Source organism: Bufo gargarizans, chromosome 2, assembly GCF_014858855.1.
Source record: "Bufo gargarizans isolate SCDJY-AF-19 chromosome 2, ASM1485885v1, whole genome shotgun sequence".
Taxonomy (NCBI): Eukaryota; Metazoa; Chordata; class Amphibia; order Anura; family Bufonidae; genus Bufo; species Bufo gargarizans.
Window position 1 is genome coordinate 131699151 of NC_058081.1, and position 20558 is coordinate 131719708.

Below are 20558 nucleotides of genomic sequence, written 5' to 3' on the forward strand. Positions count from 1 at the left end.
AAAGTTTGGTTTTAAAGAGAAAAAAAGTCTGATGAAGTGCCCCAGCATTATATTTTGAAGAATTAAGTACAAGTTGCGCAACTGAAATATTATAGAGAACTTTTATCCAAGAATTTGTGCTCACCAGCTGGATTAATTATCAAGAGCAGCTGTCCACTAACTAACAGATCCCAGGACCAAAAGCCGGCAAGTATAAGAGGGTTAATATCCCAAATCTCGAGATAACTCACGAGACTCACTACGCAGTCACGCTGAACACAGGTGGGATGCCACACAGCGTGCAACATTATCCGCGGCCTGGAGACATCAACTGTGAGTACCCTGTGATGCCGATATTACAACTATAAAAATCAGGGGTTATTTAGTTTTGGACGAATAATAAGTATATCCAATATCCGCACCTTAGCAAACTTTGGGGAGGACATGGAGTGATGCTAGTGTGAGCACGTACAGCACATGACCAACTCACCGCATGGTTTTATGGAGAGACAATTATTGGATCCAACTCGGCTTTACTATACAGGGTTTGGAGACTACTTCTGATCCATCTATTTTTCACATATACAGGTCCTTCCAAAAAATTTAGCATATTGTGATAAAGTTCATTATTTTCTGTAATGTACTGATAAACATTAGACTTTCATATATTTTAGATTCATTACACACCAACTGAAGTAGTTCAAGCCTTTTATTGTTTTAATATTGATGATTTTGGCATACAGCTCATGGCTAGTCAATGTGCTCTTTGGCAAATTGTAACCTCTTCAGCACATGTCTTTTTTTCAACAGTGGAACTTTGTGGGGGCTTCTTGAAGATAGTTTAGCTTCACATAGGCGTCTTCTAATTGTAACAGTACTCACAGGTAACTTTAGAAGGCTATTCTTCTATCCATTCGAATGGTAGTTTTTCGCTTTCTTCCACGACTTTCAGGTTTTGGTTGCCATTTTAAAGCATTTGTGATCATTTTAGCTGAGCAGCCTTTCATCATCTGCACTTCTTTATATGTTTTCCCCTCTCCAATCCACTTTTTAATCAAGGTACACTGTTCTTCTGAACAATGCCTGGAACGACCCTTTTTACTCAGAATTTCAGAGAGAAATGCACTGTAACCAGCATGTACAACATTTGCTGCCTTCCTTCCTTAAATAGGGGCAATAATTGCCACCTGTTTTTCAAAGAATGAATGACTTCACTCATTGAAATCCACACTGCTATTATTTTGAACATGCCCTTTTCAATAAGTGATTGACTTACAGAGAATCAGCAGCATGCATGTCATGACTGTTGGGTCTGTTGGGTTTCTATGACTCTACTACACCTGCTATTAATTTATTTGCCATGTAGAAATATAATTTCTACCAAAAACAGTGGTTGATCAGGTTAGTGAGGTCTGACTACTATTATTTTGAACACAACTGTAGGTAAGAACCCTATATGGAATTTCCAGCCAATTGACCGGCATTGTGTTTTTTTCCATTCCTACAGAGATTCAGCTGAAGGTCATATTAAACTGTATTCAGGATCACAATCCCTGACAAGTAAGGCTCCATTCACACGTCCTGTTTTTTTTCATCCTGAAAAACGGTCCGTTTTTTGCGGATCCGTTGTTCCTGAAAATGTTTCCGTATGTCATCCGTATGTCATCCGTTTTTTGCGGATCCGCAAAAAACGGGAACATGTATACATTTCAATAATCAAATAAAGTTGTTTGGATTTCTTTGAAAGCGTGACAGATTAGGTCCGGATGCGTTCAGGGTGCGTTCAGTTAAACTCGCACCATTTTGCAAGCAAGTTCAGTCAGTTTTGTCTGCGATTGCGTTTAGTTGTTCCGTTTTTTCCACGCGGTGCAATGCGTTTTGATGCGTTTTTCACGCGCGTGATGAAAAACTGAAGGTTTACAAACAACATCTCTTAGCAACCATTAGTGAAAAACGCATCGCACCCGCACTTGCTTGCGGATGCAATGCGTTATTCACGCAGCCCCATTCACTTCTATGGAGCCAGAGCTGTGTGAAAAACGCAGAATATAGAACATGCTGCGATTTTAAAGCATTGCAGAAGTGATGTGTGAAAAAAAACGCTCATGTACACAGCCCCATTGAAATGAATGGGTCAGGATTCAGTGCGGGTGCAATACGTTCACCTACTGCATTGCACCCGCGCGGAAATCTCACCCGTGTGAACGCAGCCTAAGAGAGGAAGAGGGCATAGCTCTTTAACTTGTCCTCCTTGCTTCCCAGACAAAACAAGCCACTGTAACTAATGAAAGGTATTTGGTAATATGTTTATATTGAAATAATATTTAAGTATTTTCATTCCCCTAATTCCTGGAGAACCCCTTTAAAGAGCTCAGTTGAGTCATTGCTGTGCCCTTGTTTATAATTTTTTTAAGATTCTTTAGGTACTGGTACAGTGCCAAGTGATTGGTGCAAGGCAAATGTGGGGTCCATGTTCAAAAAATGATCTGGGTCCTCTACATGTAATTCTAGACCAATTAGTTTTACTTCTGTGGGAAAAATGTTTGAAGGGCTCCTAAGGGACTATATACAAGAGTATGTGACTATAAATAATATCTTAAAGGGAACCTGTCACCTGGATTTTGGGTATAGAGCTGAGGACATGGGTTGCTAGATGGCCACTAGCACATCCGCAATACCCAGTCCCCATAGCTCTGCGTGCTTTTATTGTGTAAAAAAAAAAATATTTATACATATGCAAATTAACCTGAGATGAGTCAGAGCTTGAAAATATGACTCTTCTCTGGTCACACAAGTAAGATATGACTCTTTTATGTTAATTTGCAAAAAAGATGGGAAGTACAAAAATGCATAATACTTATTGAATTCGTCTTCAAATAAAATTAAAAGTGTAATTTATATGTTTAGGGTAACACAATGAACATTTAGAGATGCTCAGTGAGGGTAGCATAGTAGAGGTGACAGGTTCCCTTTAAGTGATAACCAACACAGGTTTACCAAGGACTGAAGTTGTCAGACTAACCAGATTTGTTTTTATGAGGAGGTGAGTAGTAGCCTGGAGGGGTGGCTGTGGATGTAGTGTTTCTGGATTTTGCAAAGGTTTTTGATACTGTCCCTCATAGACGCTTAATAAGTAAAGTAAGGTTTATAGGCTTGGAAACTATAGTTTGCAATTGGATTGAAAACTGTCTGAAGGACCGTCTCCAGAGAGTTCTGGTCAATTATTCCTATTCAGAATGGTCTCGGGTTATAAGTGCTGGGTCCTCTATTATTTAATCTATTTATTTGTGCAGTCTATGGAAGATGTCCATAAACTACAACCTGACTTGAACACTTTGAGTGTTTGGGCTTTAACTTGGCAAATGAGGTTCAATGTGGATAAATGTAAAGTTATGTATCTTGGTAGTAATAACCTCGCTGCATCATATGTCCTAGGGGATGTAACACTGGGAGAGTCACTTATAGAGAAGGATTTGGTTGTCCTTATAGATCGTATAGCTTCTAAGGCCACCAGGATATTGTCATGCCTTAAACGAGGCATGGGCTCTTCGGGTCAGGGATGTAATATTACCACGTTACAAAGCATTGGTGCGGCCTCATCTGGAATATGCAGTTCAATTCTGGGCACCAGTCCATAGAAAGGATGCTTTGAAACTGGGAAAAGTACAAAGGAGAGTGATTAAACTGATAAGGGGCATGGAGGGTCTTAGTTATGAAGAAAAATGTAAAGAATTCAATTTATTTAGTCTTGAGAAGAGACATCTAAGGGGGGACATGATTAACCCATACAACTATATAAATGGGCCATACAAAAATACAGTGAAAAACTGTTCAATGTAAAAACTCCAGAAGCGTCAAAGCTTCCTTACTGTAAGAACTATGAATCTGTGGAATAGACTAACTCCGGACGTAGTCACAGCAGGTACAGTGGACAGTTTTAAAAGTGGTTTAGATGAATTCTTAAAAGCAAATGACATTAATGCTTATGAAAATGATTCACTTCCTTCTGGGATTTGCATCCCCACCTATCCCTTGGTTGAACTTGATTGACGGATGTTTTTTTCCAACCATATTAATTATGTAACTATGTAACTATGATTGACAACTCTCCATTTATCAATATGTGTACACAAAATGCTGTCAATCACCCTGTATGGGGGCAGAGCTATCAGGACTTTGTCTCTCCTAGGAGTCCTGTAAGGACTGACTCCAAATCATATAAACTAGACATGAGTGACATAATCAACAATTTGAATCAGCTGCTTCACTGAAGTTTACAAAGAAATTTGATTTGTTACAAATTACTTTGTCACGAATCACATTCCATCGTATATAGTGGGCACAATGATGAGGAATGGAGATCACTCCACCCCCCTGTCATGGAACCCCGTGTTCAGCACTGATCGCGGCATCTGACAGTCACATTGAGTCTTACCGGGGGTTAATTAGGGGTTAAATCCATTTGCTCTCTGTGCGACTGTCGCTACCATATTGTGTAGGAAGGCACAAGGGTCCGTCATTGATGGAAGGTATGTGTCACAGAGATTCCTGGCCTTAGTGAGGTAAGAGCCGGTAGTTTTAAGTGTCATCAGCAGCTAGTGCTGACTGGCACAGTTTTTTGTTAGTATAGCTGTAAAGCCGATCCGGGTCCCTTACTGGGAGTAGCCAAAGTGCTGGGTGGGTGGCTTTTCCCCACGCTCCAGGCCAGGGCTTTTTGGTCTATATAAAAAACCCAGCCAGTGGTCTCTGCTGGGTGTGGTTTATCCTCCATCTGACAGAGAAGCTGGGGAGTCTCTGTGTTTTGGGACCTGTAAAGTTGTGCTGTGCTAAAGGGCTGAGAGCCGCATGCCGGGAAACAGGCCCCTAAAGCCTGCTGTGGACTGCGGGTGGAAAACTGCTGACCAGGTGAAGATTTTATTCTATGGATATTGCATGGTGTGAACAAACACTAAGACTGTGAACAGTCATTTTTGTTTTTCCTTATGTGTGAATAAACACTGAAATGTTTAAGTTAAAGACTTTGTGATTGCCTCTATACTGCGTCCGCTAGCCTGTCTACCAAAGCAAAACCCCACAATTGGTGTCAGATGTGGGCAAACGCAGTGAGGCAGGCCTGAAGGCCAAAAAGTGTTTTTGTTTTTTTCTGGGCACAAGTGCATGTCCCATATTAAGTCGGCAAGGCAGTGGCGTAGCATGTGTTTCCAGCCCCCGGGACAATAGGGGGCTATTATATTAACAAAGAGGGGGCCATCACATTAATAGTAAAGAGGGGGCCATTATATTAATAATACATTTATAATTAAATAAATAAATAATTCAGATTATACTTACCTCTCTCCATCACAGCTGGTGGCATCCCTATGCAGGCGGTCACTAACGCCTCGCTGTGCATTCCCGCGCCGCTTCATCTCACGAGATCCGAAGTAGGAGGTCACAGTCAGGTAGGCCTGAAGCCTATGAGTAGGGATGAGCGAACTCGAACTGTATAGTTCGGGTTCGTACCGAATTTTGGGGTGTCCGTGACACGGACCCGAACCCGGACATTTTCGTAAAAGTCCGGGTTCGGGTTCGGTGTTCGTCGCTTTCTTGGCGCTTTTGTGACGCTTTCTTGGCGCTTTTTGAAAGGCTGCAAAGCAGCCAATCAACAAGCGTCATACTACTTGCCCCAAGAGGCCGTCACAGCCATGCCTACTATTGGCATGGCTGTGATTGGCCAGAGCACCATGTGACCCAGCCTCTATTTAAGCTGAAGTCACATAGCGCCGCCCGTCACTCTGCTCTGATTAGCGTAGGGAGAGGTTGCGGATGCGACAGTAGGGCGAGATTAGGCAGATTAACTCCTCCAAAGGACTTCACTTGATTAATCGATCGATCTGCAGCTGTGCATCATTGAGCTGCTGAAATTCAAATGCTCACTCACTGTTTTTATCTGCCCAGACCGTTTGTCAGTCACTTTTTTCTGGGGTGATCGGCGGCCATTTTGTGTCTTGTGCGGTGCTGCGACCAAGTGCATCCAAGCTGCGACCAAGTGCATTTAACCCTCAATGGTGTGGTTGTTTTTTGGCTAAAGCCTACATCAGGGTGAAGCTGTCACACCAAGTGCATTTAACCAGCAATAGTCTGTTCATTTTTTGGCCATATACTAAATCAGGGGCAAGCTGCGCCTGTCACCAAGTGCATTTAACCCTCAATGGTGTGGTTGTTTTTTGGCTAAAGCCTACATCAGGGTGAAGCTGTCACACCAAGTGCATTTAACCAGCAATAGTCTGTTTATTTTTTGGCCATATACTACATCAGGGGCAAGCTGCGCCCGTCACCAAGTGCATTTAACCCTCAGTAGTGTGGTTCGTCAAGCTGTGACACCAAGTGCATTTAACCAGCAATAGTCTGTTCATTTTTTGGCCATATACTACATCAGGGGCAAGCTGCGCCCGTCACCAAGTGCATTTAACCCTCAGTAGTGTGGTTGGTCAAGCTATCACACCAAGTGCATTTAACCAGCAATAGTCTGTTCATTTTTTGGCCATATACTAAATCAGGGGCAAGCTGCGCCCGTCACCAAGTGCATTTAACCAGCAATAGTCTGTTCATTTTTGGGCCATATACTACATCAGGGGCAAGCTGCGCCCGTCACCAAGTGCATTTAACCCTCAGTAGTGTGGTTGGTCAAGCTATCACACCAAGTGCATTTAACCAGCAATAGTCTGTTCATTTTTTGGCCATATACTACATCAGGGGCAAGCTGCGCCCGTCACCAAGTGCATTTAACCCTCAATGGTGTGGTTGTTTTTTGGCTAAAGCCTACATCAGGGTGAAGCTGTCACACCAAGTGCATTTAACCAGCAATAGTCTGTTTATTTTTTGGCCATATACTACATCAGGGGCAAGCTGCGCCCGTCACCAAGTGCATTTAACCCTCAGTAGTGTGGTTCGTCAAGCTGTGACACCAAGTGCATTTAACCAGCAATAGTCTGTTCATTTTTTGGCCATATACTACATCAGGGGCAAGCTGCGCCCGTCACCAAGTGCATTTAACCCTCAGTAGTGTGGTTGGTCAAGCTATCACACCAAGTGCATTTAACCAGCAATAGTCTGTTCATTTTTTGGCCATATACTAAATCAGGGGCAAGCTGCGCCCGTCACCAAGTGCATTTAACCAGCAATAGTCTGTTCATTTTTGGGCCATATACTACATCAGGGGCAAGCTGCGCCCGTCACCAAGTGCATTTAACCCTCAGTAGTGTGGTTGGTCAAGCTATCACACCAAGTGCATTTAACCAGCAATAGTCTGTTCATTTTTTGGCCATATACTAAATCAGGGGCAAGCTGCGCCTGTCACCAAGTGCATTTAACCCTCAATGGTGTGGTTGTTTTTTGGCTAAAGCCTACATCAGGGTGAAGCTGTCACACCAAGTGCATTTAACCAGCAATAGTCTGTTTATTTTTTGGCCATATACTACATCAGGGGCAAGCTGCGCCTGTCACCAAGTGCATTTAACCCTCAGTAGTGTGGTTGGTCAAGCTATCACACCAAGTGCATTTAACCAGCAATAGTCTGTTCATTTTTTGGCCATATACTAAATCAGGGGCAAGCTGCGCCCGTCACCAAGTGCATTTAACCAGCAATAGTCTGTTCATTTTTTGGCCATATACTACATCAGGGGCAAGCTGCGCCCGTCACCAAGTGCATTTAACCCTCAGTAGTGTGGTTCGTCAAGCTGTGACACCAAGTGCATTTAACCAGCAATAGTCTGTTCATTTTTTGGCCATATACTACATCAGGGGCAAGCTGCGCCCGTCACCAAGTGCATTTAACCAGCAATAGTGTGGTTATTTTTTGGCCATATCCCAGTCTAATTCTGTCACTAAATCCATACCGGTCACCCAGCGCCTAAATACTAGGCCTCAAATTTATATCCCGCTAAATCTCTCGTTACCGCTGTCCTGTTGTGGCTGGGAAAGTTATTTAGTGTCCGTCAAAGCACATTTTTTGTTCTGGGTTGAAGTACAATTCCCAATTTAGCAATTTCATAATTTAGTGGTTTCTGCTATATCAGAGCTATTTGAAATCTATCTGCAGTGTCCCAGGGGGTCAGTAGAGTGCTGGGCTTTGTAGTGCAGATTGACTCACTAACCTGGGATCCACTGTCGTCTTCAATTGGGGCAAATACTGGAACTGGCAGGTATTTAACAGTTCGTGACGCCAGTGTCAATTAAACGGTGACACGCCGTGTAGGGTATGGTAAAAGAATGAAGCAAGCACAGGATAGCCAACAAAAACTGGAACTTTTACTGAATATCAGTCAGGATAATACATGGACACAGGTAGAGCACAGTTCCATGAAAGACGGTTGGTTTTCCATAAAGATACAGGTGGTTCTTGGGAATTACAGAATGGCCGGTCTTAGCAATGTATAATACAGAGTGTTGATTGCAGGAGATGCAGTACAGGCGGCTTGCACACTATTCCTGACTGGTCCTGACACATGTGACTTTCTCTCCAAGGTCTAATGCCCTTTATCTGGCGTACCCTTGAAGCTGTCCTTATCTAGTACCTCCTCTGTTATCTTGAGTACCTCTTGCTTTATCTGATCGGCCTCTGTGGTAATCTGTGTCTTGACTGGTGGCTTGCTTATGCTGCTTCAGCTAAACGGATGATGACTCAGGAGGGGAACCTTTTCCTTGGATCCGGAACCCGGTTACAGGGCCTTTACTACCCTCTCCTAGCCGACAGGCTTCAGGCCTGCAATGCTCTCACAGGCCCATAGCCTGGCCTTCACTCAGACACAGGATCATTTCTGACCTCTGCTCCCACTGTCTGACTCCTGCTACTACTTCCTGACTGGGCCTTATATAACCTAGGGTTCCCTAGCTCCCTCTAGTGACTCAGAGCTGGAACTACACCCTAGCCGGCCTGCAAATGCACGTTTCACAGTAACAGGAAAATACATAGCATGACATTATAAGATGTTTTATACCAACCTCCCCTTAAATACAGGGGGAACGACAACACCCAAGTGACCCTTCTGTAGTGACGGGGTATTACTCTCCCGTACACTACATACCCCGCTGCTTTAAGCTGAGTACGACCTCGTACTCCATCAGGGCCCGCCCAACTGGAATCATGACCTGAAACAGAGAAAGACACATGCATGCATACATATATGTCAATTACACTCTTATCAGACCCAATTGGCAAAGGTGAAGTCTGGTGACAAGGGGCGTCGTTCTCTTTTTCACAGGATAGTGAGTGGAACGGGGGCGCTGACCTGGCACAGCGAATGTTAAAAAACCAGGATAGTCCATGACAATAAATTAGTCCATGATAAATTAACCTCTCAGAGGCTTGCACATAGGAAGTCCATCTCTGGGCACATAGACGTGAATAAAACCAAACCGGTTACTTAAATACTGTCAGCAGCACAGATATAAAATGACAATACAGGACTCTGACAATACCAGGGCCATGTTATCCTGGCAAGTCCTGCTTACCCTTTAAAATAGTGCTGACATAAAAATGTCTTTTCAACCTGAAATGGGGGTAAAAAGGGGTAAAATGGTGCAACACTTTAAGGCACAACTGGGATAATAGCAGCAAACCGGATGTCCCAAACATAACAAGGGCAGCTGGAAGCAGTGGTACACAGTGGCGCATTATTCAACTAGGATGCCACCGGCCGTGTGTAACTGGCAGCGAGCTTTACCAGCTCTACCAACTGAGGGACAAAACGGCCATTAAGGAGATGGACAGGAGGGCCGGAGTACTCACAGGCGAGTGTCGTATTCTTCCTCGGATGATGAATCGACATACGGAACCTGCAGCAATTGTTCTGGCAAGGCCGGCCACATTTGGAACCCGTCTCCCCTGACAATTTTTAGAGGGGGAGGCTTGTCTTTCACGGCCTCCATTTCGGCCTCCGTCCTCGGAAACGGAAACCACCGCACGCCTCCTGCGCAGCCGAGGTCCGCCACCCAATACACCCTCTTGCATAGGGCCTCTAGTTCAGCTTTAGTGAAGGTGAGCGGGGCTACCGGAGGTTCAGGGGCTGTGACCGCTGGGGTAACAATGGCAGCTGCTCCTTGGCGCCGGGCCTCAGCACATTCCTCTGCTCGCCGGCAGCTGTCCTGCCGCTCCTTCTCTTCCTCACGTCTCACTGCATCCGGAGGGGGATACCGCTCCTCCAGCCCCTGCAGCACGATGGGCTCCCAGAAAACGTCGGGACTGAGGTACGCCTGGCTATGCAGATGGGTGGTTCGGGCCTGTTCCACGTGCGCTCTCTCTGTCTCAACTGGTTCTGACCTCTCTTTCCCAGAGTCCCAGTTCTCAGCCGGCGCCTTCGGGCGAGTCACTGCGGTAGCGTAGGGACCCCTTAGACTTTCGGCGGGGGTGTACTCAACGATCTCTCCCACAGTTAAATTATGGAGATGCTCCGGGAGATAGTGCCGCTTCACCGATCGCCGGTTTACATAGAAGTCCCGGCCAGTCCCCAACTCCTGGATAAACCCGTAGCCTTTCTCTTTATCAAAGGACACCACGATCCCGCGGCGCCTTTCTAGCTGGGGCTTACCCGGAAAGGAGTCTCCTTGTATGGACTTAGCCATTTCTTCAAACCGCTTCTTCCGGCTGGTGTTCTTTTTCGCCACCGCGGCTCTCAACTCCTCCATAATAGCCGGCCATTCTGCGTGCCGGCGACGGATCGGTGGGGACTCAGGTCGGGCGATACTTAAGTCCATGGCCTGGGCCCAGGGGGTGGCCGTCCAGGCTAGAGGGTCCCACGGCCCCAACTCAGGAAAGTCCGGTGGAGTGGCGCCCCACTCGCACGTGGTCTCGACTTCTAGCTCTGCAGCACACGCCATCTCTCCTCTTCCTGGTTGCAGCGTCGACACTGACTCCTCCCACGCACTGGGCCGGTCTACCTCCATCTGAGGCCCGCCTCCCAGGCGTAACTCTTCAGGGTAGTCAGTCGCGTCGTCACTCCTCAAGGTGGGTGGCGCTCCAGGGCAATCTCCTCCTTCTTCTTGGAAGGTTTCGGCGCCAAATATTCGCGCCTCTGCACATCCTGATGGCGCAGTAAAAAGCCTCATGGCGTCGGCGGCCATTTTAGATGTCCTGATGCTGCAATTCACTGACAGCAAGCAGGATGATGAAAAGTCCAATAAAACACAGTCCACAAATGCGATTTTCTCTCTGGGGGTAGCGCAACACAGTACAGCGTCTCTGATTCCTCCCAGGCACAATTGTAATCCACAGATTAGGAATAAAGGTTACAGTCTTTGCAATACGGTGGTGGAATAGTTAAAGCACACAGTTCACACTTCTCTGCACTTCAGAAGTATGCGGATCCTGTTCGTGACGCCAAAAAGAGCGACGCAGTGTCCCAGGGGGTCAGTAGTGTGTGCTGGGCTTTGTAGTGCAGATTGACTCACTAACCTGGGATCCACTGTCGTCTTCAATTGGGGCAAATACTGGAACTGGCAGGTATTTAACAGTTTGTGACGCCAGTGTCAATTAAACGGTGACACGCCGTGTAGGGTATGGTAAAAGAATGAAGCAAGCACAGGATAGCCAACAAAAACTGGAACTTTTACTGAATATCAGTCAGGATAATACATGGACACAGGTAGAGCACAGTTCCATGAAAGACGGTTGGTTTTCCATAAAGATACAGGTGGTTCTTGGGAATTACAGAATGGCCGGTCTTAGCAATGTATAATACAGAGTGTTGATTGCAGGAGATGCAGTACAGGCGGCTTGCACACTATTCCTGACTGGTCCTGACACATGTGACTTTCTCTCCAAGGTCTAATGCCCTTTATCTGGCGTACCCTTGAAGCTGTCCTTATCTAGTACCTCCTCTGTTATCTTGAGTACCTCTTGCTTTATCTGATCGGCCTCTGTGGTAATCTGTGTCTTGACTGGTGGCTTGCTTATGCTGCTTCAGCTAAACGGATGATGACTCAGGAGGGGAACCTTTTCCTTGGATCCGGAACCCGGTTACAGGGCCTTTACTACCCTCTCCTAGCCGACAGGCTTCAGGCCTGCTATGCTCTCACAGGCCCATAGCCTGGCCTTCACTCAGACACAGGATCATTTCTGACCTCTGCTCCCACTGTCTGACTCCTGCTACTACTTCCTGACTGGGCCTTATATAACCTAGGGTTCCCTAGCTCCCTCTAGTGACTCAGAGCTGGAACTACACCCTAGCCGGCCTGCAAATGCACGTTTCACAGTAACAGGAAAATACATAGCATGACATTATAAGATGTTTTATACCAACCTCCCCTTAAATACAGGGGGAACGACAACACCCAAGTGACCCTTCTGTAGTGACGGGGTATTACTCTCCCGTACACTACATATCCCTAAAAGGGTATATAATATTCAAGGTGCACATAGGGTCATTCAGAATAACTTCACACACACGCTACTGTGCATTTCCAAGTCTAATTCTGTCACTAAATCCATACCGGTCACCCAGCGCCTAAATACTAGGCCTCAAATTTATATCCCGCTAAATCTCTCGTTACCGCTGTCCTGTTGTGGCTGGGAAAGTTATTTAGTGTCCGTCAAAGCACATTTTTTGTTCTGGGTTGAAGTACAATTCCCAATTTAGCAATTTCATAATTTAGTGGTTTCTGCTATATCAGAGCTATTTGAAATCTATCCCTAAAAGGGTATATAATATTCAAGGTGCACATAGGGTCATTCAGAATAACTTCACACACACGCTACTGTGCATTTCCAAGTCTAATTCTGTCGCTAAATCCATACCGGTCACCCAGCGCCTAAATACTAGGCCTCAAATTTATATCCCGCTTAATCTCTCGTTACCGCTGTCCTGTTGTGGCTGGGAAAGTTATTTAGTGTCCGTCAAAGCACATTTTTTGTTCTGGGTTGAAGTACAATTCCCAATTTAGCAATTTCATAATTTAGTGGTTCCTGCTATATCAGAGCTATTTGAAATCTATCCCTAAAAGGGTATATAATATTCAAGGTGCACATAGGGTCATTCAGAATAACTTCACACACACGCTACTGTGCATTTCCAAGTCTAATTCTGTCGCTAAATCCATACCGGTCACCCAGCGCCTAAATACTAGGCCTCAAATTTATATCCCGCTGAATTTGAATACAATACATTGGGCCAAATAATATTTTTGTTGTTGTGGTGAACCATAACAATGAGAAAAACATCTAGTAAGGGACGCGGACGTGGACATGGTCGTGGTGGTGTTAGTGGACCCTCTGGTGCTGGGAGAGGACGTGGCCGTTCTGCCACATCCACACGTCCTAGTGTACCAACTACCTCAGGTCCCAGTAGCCGCCAGAATTTACAGCGATATATGGTGGGGCCCAATGCCGTTCTAAGGATGGTAAGGCCTGAGCAGGTACAGGCATTAGTCAATTGGGTGGCCGACAGTGGATCCAGCACGTTCACATTATCTCCCACCCAGTCTTCTGCAGAAAGCGCACAGATGGCGCCTGAAAACCAACCCCATCAGTCTGTCACATCACCCCCATGCATACCAGGGAAACTGTCTCAGCCTCAAGTTATGCAGCAGTCTCTTATGCTGTTTGAAGACTCCGCTGGCAGGGTTTCCCAAGGGCATCCACCTAGCCCTTCCCCAGCGGTGAAAGATATAGAATGCACTGACGCACAACCACTTATGTTTCCTGATGATGAGGACATGGGAATACCACCTCAGCATGTCTCTGATGATGACGAAACACAGGTGCCAACTGCTGCATCTTTCTGCAGTGTGCAGACTGAACAGGAGGTCAGGGATCAAGACTGGGTGGAAGACGATGCAGGGGATGATGAGGTCCTAGACCCCACATGGAATGAAGGTCGTGCCACTGACTTTCACAGTTCTGAGGAAGAGGCAGTGGTGAGACCGAGCCAACAGCGTAGCAAAAGAGGGAGCAGTGGGCAAAAGCAGAACACCCGCCGCCAAGAGACTCCGCCTGCTACTGCCCGCCGCCATCTGGGACCGAGCACCCCAAAGGCAGCTTCAAGGAGTTCCCTGGCATGGCACTTCTTCAAACAATGTGCTGACGACAAGACCCGAGTGGTTTGCACGCTGTGCCATCAGAGCCTTAAGCAAGGCATTAACGTTCTGAACCTGAGCACAACCTGCATGACCAGGCACCTGCATGCAAAGCATGAACTGCAGTGGAGTAAACACCTTAAAACCAAGGAAGTCACTCAGGCTCCCCCTGCTACCTCTTCTGCTGCTGCCGCCTCGGCCTCTTCTGCTGCTACCGCCTCGGCCTCTTCCTCCGCCTCTGGAGGAACGTTGGCACCTGCCGCCCAGCAAACAGGGGATGCACCACCAACACCACCACCACCACCTCCGTCACCAAGCGTCCCAACCATGTCACACGGCAGCGTTCAGCTCTCCATCTCACAAACATTTGAGAGAAAGCGTAAATTCCCACCTAGCCACCCTCGATCCCTGGCCCTGAATGCCAGCATTTCTAAACTACTGGCCTATGAAATGCTGTCATTTAGGCTGGTGGACACAGACAGCTTCAAACAGCTCATGTCGCTTGCTGTCCCACAGTATGTTGTTCCCAGCCGCCACTACTTCTCCAAGAGAGCCGTGCCTTCCCTGCACAACCAAGTATCCGATAAAATCAAGTGTGCACTGCGCAACGCCATCTGTGGCAAGGTCCACCTAACCACAGATACGTGGACCAGTAAGCACGGCCAGGGACGCTATATCTCCCTAACTGCACACTGGGTAAATGTAGTGGCAGCTGGGCCCCAGGCGGAGAGCTGTTTAGCGCACGTCCTTCCGCCGCCAAGGATCGCAGGGCAACATTCTTTGCCTCCTGTTGCCACCTCCTCCTTCTCGGCTTCCTCCTCCTCTTCTTCCACCTGCTCATCCAGTCAGCCACACACCTTCACCACCAACTTCAGCACAGCCCGGGGTAAACGTCAGCAGGCCATTCTGAAACTCATATGTTTGGGGGACAGGCCCCACACCGCACAGGAGTTGTGGCGGGGTATTGAACAACAGACCGACGAGTGGTTGCTGCCGGTGAGCCTCAAGCCCGGCCTGGTGGTGTGTGATAATGGGCGAAATCTCGTTGCAGCTCTGGGACTAGCCAATTTGACGCACATCCCTTGCTTGGCGCATGTGCTGAATTTGGTGGTGCAGAAGTTCATTCACAACTACCCCGACATGTCAGAGCTGCTGCATAAAGTGCGGGCCGTCTGTTCGCGCTTCCGGCGTTCACATCCTGCTGCTGCTCGCCTGTCTGCGCTACAGCGTAACTTCGGCCTTCCCGCTCACCGCCTCATATGCGACGTGCCCACCAGGTGGAACTCCACCTTGCACATGCTGGACAGACTGTGCGAGCAGCAGCAGGCCATAGTGGAGTTTTAGCTGCAGCACGCACGGGTCAGTCGCACTACAGAACAGCACCACTTCACCACCAATGACTGGGCCTCCATGCGAGACCTGTGTGCCCTGTTGCGCTGTTTCGAGTACTCCACCAACATGGCCAGTGGCGATGACACCGTTATCAGCGTTACAATACCACTTCTATGTCTCCTTGAGAAAACACTTAGGGCGATGATGGAAGAGGAGGTGGCCCAGGAGGAGGAGGAGGAGGAGGAGGAAGAGGGGTCATTTTTAGCACTTTCAGGCCAGTCTCTTCAAAGTGACTCAGAGGGAGGTTTTTGGCAACAGCAGAGGCCAGGTACAAATGTGGCCAGCCAGGGCCCACTACTGGAGGACGAGGAGGACGAGGATGAGGAGGAGGTGGAGGAGGATGAGGATGAAGCATGGTCACAGCGGGGTGGCACCCAACGCAGCTCGGGTCCATCACTGGTGCGTGGCTGGGGGGAAAGGCAGGACGATGACGATACGCCTCCCACAGAGGACAGCTTGTCCTTACCCCTGGGCAGCCTGGCACACATGAGCGACTACATGCTGCAGTGCCTGCGCAACGACAGCAGAGTTGCCCACATTTTAACCTGTGCGGACTACTGGGTTGCCACCCTGCTGGATCCACGCTACAAAGACAATGTGCCCACCTTACTTCCTGCACTGGAGCGTGATAGGAAGATGCGCGAGTACAAGCGCACGTTGGTAGACGCGCTACTGAGAGCATTCCCAAATGTCACAGGGGAACAAGTGGAAGCCCAAGGCCAAGGCAGAGGAGGAGCAAGAGGTCGCCAAGGCAGCTGTGTCACGGCCAGCTCCTCTGAGGGCAGGGTTAGCATGGCAGAGATGTGGAAAACTTTTGTCAACACGCCACAGCTAACTGCACCACCACCTGATACACAACGTGTTAGCAGGAGGCAACATTTCACTAACATGGTGGAACAGTACGTGTGCACACCCCTCCACGTACTGACTGATGGTTCGGCCCCATTCAACTTCTGGGTCTCTAAATTGTCCACGTGGCCAGAGCTAGCCTTTTATGCCTTGGAGGTGCTGGCCTGCCCGGCAGCCAGCGTTTTGTCTGAACGTGTATTCAGCACGGCAGGGGGCGTCATTACAGACAAACGCAGCCGCCTGTCTACAGCCAATGTGGACAAGCTGACGTTCATAAAAATGAACCAGGCATGGATCCCACAGGACCTGTCCGTCCCTTGTCCAGATTAGACATTAACTACCTCCCCTTAACCATATATTATTGGACTCCAGGGCACTTCCTCATTCAATCCTATTTTTATTTTCATTTTACCATTATATTGCGAGGCTACCCAAAGTTGAATGAACCTCTCCTCTGTCTGGGTGCCAGGGCCTAAATATATGCCAATGGACTGTTGCAGTGGTGGCTGACGTGAAGCCTCATTCTCTGCTATGACATGCAGACTAATTCTCTGCTGACATGAAGCCAGATTGTCTGTTACGGGACCTCTCTCCTCTGCCTGGGTGCTGGGCCTAAATTTATGAAAATGGACTGTTGCAGTGGTGGGTGACGTGAAGCCTGATTCTCTGCTATGATATGAAGACTGATTCTCTGCTGACATGAAGCCAGATTCTCTGTTACGGGACCTCTCTCCTCTGCCTGGGTGCCGGGGCCTAAATATCTGAGAATGGACTGTTCCAGTGGTGGGTGACGGGAAGCCAGATTCTCTGCTATGGGACCTCTCTCCAATTGATTTTGGTTAATTTTTATTTATTTAATTTTTATTTTAATTCATTTCCCTATCCACATTTGTTTGCAGGGGATTTACCTACATGTTGCTGCCTTTTGCAGCCCTCTAGCCCTTTCCTGGGCTGTTTTACAGCCGTTTTAGTGCCGAAAAGTTCGGGTCCCCATTGACTTCAATGGGGTTCGGGTTCGGGACGAAGTTCGGATCGGGTTCGGATCCCGAACCCGAACATTTCCGGGAAGTTCGGCCGAACTTCTCGAACCCGAACATCCAGGTGTTCGCTCAACTCTACCTATGAGGCATAACGGAGGTGGCCCTCAATGAAATTTCAGCTGCCTGGCGCCCCCTGCAATTTGGCGCCCAGGGAAACGCCCCCCCCCCCGGCCCACCCCACACTACGCCCCTGCGGAAAGGTTACTACCAGTGTCCCCGAATAAAATAGAGGCGGTCGTAAAAGCCCTCGTGGAGGCTAACTTGCAGCAGCGGGAAACTAACAAGCAGCAGCAGGAAACATGTAAAGCGTTGCAAGCAGCTTGAGCGTCCCAGAACATCCACAATGCATGGAAAAGTGTCCGTGCAGCGATCCTTAAGATGTCCCCCTTGGATGACGTAGAGGCGATGTTCGAAAAAGTGGCCGTGAGAGAGAGAAATTATCCCGAGACCAGTGGGCTGAGGTCGTCGCTCCGTTCCTGGAGTCTGGACCCTAGCAAGTGTTTTTAGATCTCCCCGATGATCAAGCGGCCGACTATCCGACCGTAAAAGGTGAGATCCTGGTGAGACTGGGAGTGAATGTATTGGTGCACCAGTGGGAATTTAACTCGGCTGAACCCACCAGACCACAATATTATGACCTGCTACATCGGTTGCAGAAATGGCTGCAGCATATTAACTCCCACTACTATACTGGACAGTCTGTTGGCGGATGTGTTTTGGAGGGCTTTGCGATACCCTCTCCAGCACTGGATCGGCCAGGTGTCTTCTGGTAATGCTTTTGAGATGGTCGACTTAGTGGAGCACTACGAGGCCACCAGAAATCTACAGGGGGGTTCTTTGGGGAGGAGGCCAATCAAACCCCAGAAATCTCCACCCCAGACCCAGTGGCCGGTGCCAGCCAAACCCGCCCGGGACGTATTCCTTGCAGACTCAGCCCGGTGGTTTGTTGGCGGTGTCACGAGCCTGGACACATAAGGGCCAACTGTCCCTATCGGGGTGAACCCATGGATACCAACTATGGCTACCGACGCTCATTGTGCCACAGGTACCTCCAAGACTGTAGACAATAGCCACCTGTGCCAGGTGGAAGTGGGGAACACTCTGTCTATGGCACTGCTGGATTCAGGGAGCCTGGTATCCCTGGTAAGAGCTGCCCTGGTGCGGCCCGTCAAGTATACTGGCCGAAAGGTCGGCGTTGTGTGTATTCATGGGGACTTAAAGGACTATCCCCCTGCCCTGGTCTCTATATCAACGGTGGAGGCAGGTGGACTCATTGCCGCAAAATTGCCGTATGAACTATAATTGGGAGAGACTACCCCGGTTTCCCGGCACTATGGCAGGACACGAAAGTTACCGATACCCGTGAGACAGATGTGACCCTTGCAGAGTGGCCCGGCTCAGGGGGGAGACCAGAACCCTGGGAACCTGAGTACGAAGAGCCAGCGGTAGGGGTGACAACCACTTCGGAGGAAGAGGGGGAGACAACCCCTCTAAGTGTGATGATGGAAGACCTGGAGGACTTGCCGCCAGGTCCGGAGCTAGCCGACCTCAATGTATCCGGGGATAATTTTAGTACTGCACAACATTAAGACCCAACCCTATCCCGAGCCTGGGAAAATGGATTAATAATAGATGGGGAACCACAACAACCGGGGGCGCAGTCAGCGTTTCCCCGTTTTGGTGGTTCGTCAAGAGATATTGTATCGAGTAAACCAGCTGCAAGGTGAATCCGTTGAACAGTTGGTGGTGCCCCAGGTTTATCGCAAACACGTGTTAGAGTTAGCCCACCAACATGTTCTCGGGGGTCATCTGGGAATACAAAAAAATGCAGGACCGGATCCTACAGCTGATTTACTGGCCCAGTGTGTTCAGAGAGGTAGAAGAATATTGTCCTGCCCAACCTGCCAGATAACGAGCCCCTAGCCACATTTCCGTAGTCCCCTAGTACCCCTCCCGATTGTCGAGGTCCCGTTCGAGTGAATCACTATGGACTTTATAGGCCCCATACTGAAGTCTGCTAGAGGGCACCAAGACAACTTGGTTGTCCTCGACTACGCCACTCGGCACCCGGACGCAGTGCCACTGAGTCATACATCAGCCAAACTCATAGCTAAGGAGTTAATGGAGATGTTTTCTCAAGTGGGTCTGCCTAAGGAGGTTCTGACTGACCAAGGGACCCTGTTCATTTCTAAGGTCATGAGGGAACTCTGTAAGTTGCTCCACATAAAAGAGCTACGGACGTCTTTGTATCATCCGCAAACGGATGGCCTGGTAGAGGGATTTAATCAAACATTAAAAAAATATGCTAAAAAGAGTGGTGTCTACGGATGGGAGGGACTGGGACCTTCTTCTGCCCTATCTCTTGTTCGCAGTGCGAGAGGTACCCCAGGCCTCTACTGGGTTCTCATCCTTTGAACTGCTATACGGCAGACACCCTCGCGGTCTGTTGGACGTGGACAAAGAGGTGTGGGAACAACCCACACCACACAGAAGTGTTGTTGAGTATGTCACCCAGATGCAAGGATGGATGGAAACAGTTTTATCTCTTGTTAGGGAGCATATGGAGGCAGCGCAGCGAGCCCAGAGAAGGATCGGCAGGCTCGGGTCCGGACCTTTAACCCGAGTAATCAGGTATTGGTTCTGGTACCAACTGTAGACAGTAAGTTCCTAGCTAGGTCGCAGGGGACCTATGAGGTGCTTGAAAAAATTGGAGTGGTAGATTACAAGGTACACCAGCCAGAGAGGCGAAAGCCAGACCAGGTGTACCATGTGAATCTGCTCAAACCCTGGAAAGATAGAGAAACCTGCATGGAAGACAGCCCATGACCATGGTTCCATGGGGAAGTGGTTTTCAAACCCTCTGTCTGATTGTACTCCGTCCACATCGTCGATACGTTTCGGCGTACCTGAACGATATTGTTATCCACAGCACCGACTTGGAAAGTCATCTGCCTAAAGTACAGGCTGTAGTGGACTCCCTTAGGAAGGCTGGCTTAACCGCTAACCCAAAAAAGTGCGCAATAGGATTAGAAGAGACCAAGTACCTGGGGTATTTAATTGGGCGCAGATTTATCAAACCTCAGGTGAACAAAATTGAGGCAATTAGGAATTGGCCCACGACCTGTCACTACTCGGCAAGTAAAGTTGTTTCTGGGTATGGTGGGGTACTATATGAGGTTTGTCCCTAATTTAGCTACAGTCACCACACCACTGACAGTTCTTTTGAAGGGACGCAAGTCAGTGATGGTT